Source organism: Mastomys coucha, unplaced genomic scaffold (assembly GCF_008632895.1).
Source record: "Mastomys coucha isolate ucsf_1 unplaced genomic scaffold, UCSF_Mcou_1 pScaffold9, whole genome shotgun sequence".
In the NCBI taxonomy this organism is placed as follows: domain Eukaryota; kingdom Metazoa; phylum Chordata; class Mammalia; order Rodentia; family Muridae; genus Mastomys; species Mastomys coucha.
This window is the reverse complement of record NW_022196915.1, coordinates 26,907,071-26,914,325: the sequence shown is the minus strand read 5'-3', so window position 1 is coordinate 26,914,325 and position 7,255 is coordinate 26,907,071.

The window sequence follows — 7,255 nt, the reverse complement described above, 5'->3', positions numbered from 1 at the left end:
AAAAAAAAAAAAAAAAAAACCAAAAAACAAAAAACTCTTTAAAAGAAATGAATTGCTTTGTTTTAATGTGCGGTTAGAATTACGGAAAGATGATGTCTCAACCTCCTGCCTGAGAGCTGGCATAGGAGGTTATTTGGTCTGAGTAAACCAAAATGATGAGAATTGGGCAAAAACAGATAGAAAGTGCTGTCTTGAGTCAGCAGTGACCCTAACAGCTTAATTATAGATTTATTTATTTAGCTTTTATTATTAATATTAATTTGTTATAGGTATTCATTATATAGTCCGTGCTAGATTAAACTCCCAAATTTTCTGCATTAGGCTGGCAAATACTACGGCATAAAGTGTGTGTCACCACACTGGGCCTATTTGCTTATTTTGTGTGAGTCTTTGGCTGTGCTACATAAGGGTTGTATGCCGGAGGAAGACTCAGAACATTTTGAAGGTTGTTGATTGTGATTTGGATGAAGTATGGGAACATTATGTTCACAGACAAATGATAAATTCAGAGGCTTTGCAGACTACCTTGTCTCTGTACAATAGGTCAGTTCTGTTATTGTGCTATGAAAAATAGCACACAAGCCACAACTGCCTGGGCTCGTTGTTTTCACGTAAGGCATTACAATCACAGGTAATGAGCCAGAGTTGATGCTTAGATAGAGACTCTTGAAACCTTATTTAATAATTATTAACAATCATTTTTTCAAGCTGGCTAATGGCTCATTAGGCAAAATGCTACACATGCCTGATGATCCAAGTTTTACCTTTAGAGTCTACCATGGAAGGTTGAGAGAACTGACTCCTGGAAAGTTGTCCTCTGATCTCCCTATTTATGCCACCCATCACAATAATAAACAAAATGACAGAATTTTTAAAGCATTTGATTTTTCCAGTCTATAGATAACATAAAATGTATCACTAATTTTTGGATATATTAAATTGCTAAAGTGATAGCACATATTACATATGCATGTTATATATTATTGTGCTGATATAGAGGGATTTTAATCCAGTAACATGGATGCTCTGGCAAACAAATCATATCAAAAGATATGATATGGCTGTAATGCATACATGCCACATACCTCTAGTCTCTCTGGCTGGAATACACAATTTTAATCTCAAACAACAATGTCTAATTGAGGGACAGACAAAGTAATGAATCTGAGAAAGATTTGACAGAATGAATCAGAGATAGAATACTCCCAGCCCTCACAAGAACAGCACAGGAAAGAGGATATTTAAGAGCACACACTCACACACACACACACACACACACACACACACACACACACAGAGAGAGAGAGAGAGAGAGAGAGAGAGAGAGAGAGAGAGAGAGAAAGAGAGAGAGACAGAGACAGAGACAGAGAGAGACAGAGACAGAGAGAAGAAAGAAGGGAGAGAGGGGGAGGAAGGGAAAGAGGAAGGGAGGGAGGAAGGGAGGGAGGGAGGGAGGGAGAGAGAGAGAGAGAGAGAGAGAGAGAGAGAGAGAGAGAGAGAATATGGTTCCACCAGGACAGTATTACAGAGACATACTTAAAGATAGAATAGGTCAGAGGATAAGAATGATCCAGAAGATTAGAAGAAATGGAAGAGGTAATTTGAGGCCAAGAAACCAAGCCCAGCAATTCAGTGAGAAGCCAGTTTGAGTCAGCCAGCTTGGAGATGAATTTGGGCCGAACAGCTGAGTTGAAACAGCAACAAATAATTGCTAAGTGATTCCTTCAACCCAGTACTTGAAATTGTTATTGATATGTCCTTCTTAATTTTTATAAAAATTATTTAAGGATTTAATTCCTGAATATATTGTACATGAATTCTTTTTAACTATTTATTCAATTCTCTTTTTTAAAAAAATCTTTTTTTAGATATTTTCTTTACTTACATTTCAAATGTTATTCCCTTTCCTGGTTTCCCCTTTGGAAACCTCCTATCCCCTCTCCCCTTCCCCTGCTTCTATGACAGTGTTCCCTCACCCACCTACCCCCTCCCACTTCCCCGTGGTGGCATTTCCCTACACTGGAGCATAGAGCCTTCACAGGACCAAGGGTCTCTCCTCCCATCAATGTCTGACAAGGCCATTCTCTGCTACATATGTGGCTGGAACCATGAGTCCCTTCATATGGACTCTTTGGTTGATGGATTAGCCACTGAGAGCTCTGGAGGAAGGGGGTGGTCTGGTTGGTTGATATTGTTGTTTGTCATATGAGGTTGCAAACCTCTTCAGCTCCTTCAGTCCTTTCTCTAACTCCTCCACTGGGGACCCTGTGTTTAGTCCAATGGTTGGCTGCAAGCATCCACCTCTGTACTTGTCAGGTTCTGGCAGAGCCTCTCAGGAGACAGCTATATCAGGCTTTTTCAATTCTTTTCTTATCTCCCAACCAACTTCTCTCAAATACAAGAACTCTTCCTCTGTAGTTATTTCTGTTTTATATCTATTTATACTGTTGTTTTACATATAAACTAATGTGTTTGTATGTGTGTGTGTGTGTGTGTGTGTGTGTGTGTACAATGTACTTAGTATAATTGTTAGTACCCTAATTTGCATGTGTTTAGGGCTAACCCATTTTGATTGGTGTCTTATTCCAAAAAAAAGAAAATAAATTATAAAAAAAATTGTTCTCTCTCTCTTAGCAGGCATTGAATACCTATAATTCTTTATCTTGTGTTAAGTCTCAGATAGGTGGTACTCGTTGGAGGTTTTGCAAAGGCAGTTGTATAGCTGAGATATAATTTGGCAATATCCAGAGGAATCTGTCTCTCAGCCTCTATCTTTAGCTTCTAAATCTTTTCTACCAGTCTTCTATGATGCTCCCTGAGCCTTAGGTGTCGGGGGCTATCATAGATAAGTTGTATTTAGGACTGAGTACATCAATATCCTTCTGCATTTTGGCCAGTCTAACAGCTCCATCCACTGCTGCTGCAAATATGAATAAATAAATAAATTAAATAAATAAATAAATAAATAGCTTCTCTAATGAAAGGAGAGAGCTCGGTGATTTACAGGCATATGGAAGAGTATTTAGAAGGAAGTTGGGAACTATCTTGTTTCTGTATTATGGTGCTAGGACATTCTCTTCTAGCACCTATGCCCACTTCAGCCATGAATTCCCAGAAAGGTTGACAGTACCAGGCATGAGTTACCTCCATTTGAGTGGACTCTAAGATTAGACAACGATTGATTGCAAGTGCCACCATTGCATATTTGGGAGTATCTTGCCAGTCCCATTCCTTGTGTTTTTCAGGCTTTATAACAAGGTAGGACTTTTCACCTTTGTCAACTTGCATAGCCCCTTTTGATATTCTGAGAGGTGCTTCTCAGGGGAAATGCATCTAGGTGAGTACCAAGTTAATTTCTCTCAATCCTGTGACTGAAGTGTACAATATATATTCAGCAACAAGATCACACCTTCATCTTCTGATAGCCAAGCAAGGGAAACAACAATAACATATGTTGTTTTGAGAACCTCTTGAACTTCCCTGACCAACAGCTGTAGAAGGATTTTAATCCAGCAACATGGCTTCTCTGGCAAGGGATCACATCCAAAGACCTTCTAGATCTATATGATATAGCCAGAATGTAGACATGCCCTTGATTATAGTATAATCTGGTGGTAATACCGACATGCTCCTAGAACACATCTGTAATCCCTAACAATGAAGGTAAGGTTTGTTTATAGAAGGAAAAAAAACATGTTTGAAAGAAACATGAAATTGTGAGGCAGACAAAGTGACAGATCTGATAAAATGAGTCAGGGATAGGATATGCCCAACTCTCAGGAGAACAGTACAGGAAAGGGAGGCTACTGAAGAGCAAGAGAGAGAAAATGGTGTGAATGGGTGGGTGATGGTGGTGGTAGTGGTGGGGGTGGTGGAGGGGTGTGTGTGTGTGTGTGTGTGTGGCAGTTTTACAGAGACAGGTTGAGAAGAGAACAACCTAGACATGGGTGAAGACAGGACGAGCCAGGGAATAAAAAGGAGACAGATTAGAACATATTGCCAAAGTTATTATGAGACCAAGCAGAGTTATTTAGGCAGAAGCTGAGAGAAACTGGATTGAATCAGTCATTTTACAAGATTAGATTGTAAGGATGCTAAAAGTTTCCAGGCCCAGGCCTAGGTATAGTTAGAACAGGAAAAAAAATATTGCTCTAGGCTCAGCCCAAGCTGTGTATTTGCATAGCTTAGATGTAGCTCTCAACCCATCTGTTCATCAGAGGAAATAATAGAGACTTTAACAAAGAGCTTGGAGGTATTTTCTGCCCATCATTGGGGTTTTAGTTAGGTAGTCCATGGTTTCAGAAAGGAGCTTATCCTGCCATGTCTTCTCTTTTGTGATGTTTGAACTTTTTATTATACTTGACTTGTGAGAGTGCCTTTAAGTTAAAAATATGATTACAGCTAATTATATGTCTATCCTATCCTATACACATTTGATTACTGAAATGTGCTGTCTAGGTTGCTCTTGTCTTTCTCTTGACACTCAGTCCTCAGACTCTCTCAGACTTTCCCTTGTATACCTCCACCTAGTCCTCCTCATCATCACTGCACCTCAAAACTCACTGTGGGCTCATCTGTGGGGATTTGTTCCAACTAGTCTAACGCAGATTCAGTATATATGTCACTAGAAAATTTAAACTTCTTGAACTCTGTTTTAGATATTTGATGATCTCCAAAACCTATTTAAATTACACATACTCTCTCATTGACAAGTGCCATCCATTTCACTCCCATTTGTAAAGTGACACTGTTGTGCTTTGAGACCCAGGAAATGCCTTCTACAGCTATACCAAGGAACTCTTAGGTATTTATCATTTTTATTGTGTGTCATTCTCTTCCTTTATGACATTCAGATCTCTCTCTATGGTCCATTTGAATCCAAAGAAATCACTGAACCATATAGGATTCCTTTCACTCTACTTTGATAGGAGACTAAATTTCACGCTATTCTTTTGCCATTCCTTTTGAAGTTTGAAGACATACACGATCTTTGTTATCTTGTTCCCTTGCTGATATAACCACTCATGTCATTGTGACCCTTCTATCAATGGGCAAAAGTCCTCAGTTCCAGGCTCTTAAAGGGGAAACACTTATTCATTTATTCCACATAGAAATTATTGTTTATCTTTTTGTCTGAAATCCTATGAAAGCTAGCCTTTTGAGGACAGACTCCAGGATTCCCACCTAGGTCTTGTTTTGTTTTGTTTTTTTTAACCATCACCACATTCAAAGAATCTCTTCATATGACAGGAGAAACCCATCATCATCAGCTCTGCCAGCTGTGGGTCCCAGACAGATGTAGTTTATGTGGGCACAGAATGTCACAGCATCACTCTGATTGTGGGTATCAAATAGGAGCTTCTTGACTTTTTCTAGAAAATCTGAGAGGTGTCAGAGTACCAAAAATTTTCATATAAGGCTTCCATCTGATGAAGTCTTTAGAAAATGCTTTGATTTTCTGATTCAGAATAAGGGATGAGCTTCAGGGAAACCACAGTATACACGGCCAAGTTTATTCAACAATAAATACCAAGTGTCTAATATTTTAGAAATTAATACTAGTTCTGGAAGATATGGACATCTTTCTCCCAAGGCAGTAGATGACAAGGACACTCTGGCTGCATGTCAGTAGATATTTATGTTAAAATTTGTACTTACCTTTCAGCAAATGTCTTGATTGCAATGTTTTAAGGCTTTCCTCAAGCTTATGAAAGATATACTGTATCTGCGAGCCTCTTAGAAGCCCAATACATGAGCAATTGTACTTTAATCTAAGCCTGGCAGGAGCACTTAAAGACAATCTTGTGCTGCCACCATGCTTCTTCCTCAAGGCTCTGATTCTACATATTTGGTGTGCCCCAGAATTCTCTAGAGAGATGACTGCAGAGATGATTCCTCAGTTAAGAGTGGTTCCTGCCCTTGTAGAGGACACAGGCTTGGTTCCAGCATACACATGGTAGCTCACAACCATGTACAATTTAATTTTCGGGATTTTCACCCCTCTTCTAGCTTCAAGATATGGTGTGTATACATACATGCACACCAAACAACTCATTGCATAAAATTCTTCACAAATAAAATGCAGGGAAATATCCTTGGAGAGAGTCATCAGTGGATATGAATGAAGTCTAGTCTCAAAGCATCTGAGGCAGTGTATGAGCCTGGGCATGTCCATCAAGCTGACTCTAAAGAAGGTGGTATAGACATTACATATTTAGAAATAATTGACTCTCGAAAACAATGCCTCAGAAGTTGGAAATGTAGAGGTCTGTGCAAAGAGAGGTGTTCTGTGTCATAACTAACTGGAAAAGTCTTTCTTGTCATCTCATTGACATCTTTTGAAACACACAACAGCAAGACAAGATCTGAATAATTTCTTCTTTTTTCATTGCAGGTCTGAGGAAACAGCTTAAGTCAGCCCCCAGTGGGCTTGTTGACTAGACCTGTCTCATTAGCCTATCATAATTAAAATATTCAGGGAGGCCAAAATGAGTTAAATTCTTTCCTGTTTCAGGGCTGTGGTTCTTGGGTAGCTGGGGCTTCAGAAGGAAGATGAGGATATTAACTTATACTTCATGTTGATTATATACATTAGACTGTCCCACATGAGCACCATGACTGGCAAGGAAATGACTCACATGCAGAAAGGAATGACATTAAGGTGAGCACCACTTTAGCAGGTACTGGGTCAGACTCTGGCCTCACAGCTTAATTTTCGTATACATTTAAGCACAGTAAAACTTTGGGAAGAGGTTCCCATGTGGCAATTATCACAACAAAGCTTTGGACATGGCTACATACAAACTTCCTAGCAAGGTAGCAAACCATCTGTGACAAAATAAGAATGAGTTTTATTGACTGAGAGACGGTGCTCAGAGTGAGAGCCTAAACATAAGGAAGAGAGTCTATTGATGGAGGATGCAAAGTACATGGGACCTCTTCTAGTCACTAAAACACTAAGCTCAGGATAAAGGCCTAAACAAAGCTCAGGGTTTGGGGGTATTTAATATGGCTGCCTCCATATAATAGCAAAAATATCACCAGGTTGCTAGACAATGTCACCGACTACAGCCTTTCAGGTGAAAAGGCTTTGTTTTTATTTCCTTGAAGAAAATGTTTAGCAAGCCTGATTCCTCCAATGCTTTTTCTAAACTGTACCTCCTGCAACAGGAAGAGGGCAGACCAGACTGGGTGCAGTCCTGGGATTCAGAGAAACACTCATGTCATGCCCATGGGTTTTGTAACTGACTCCACT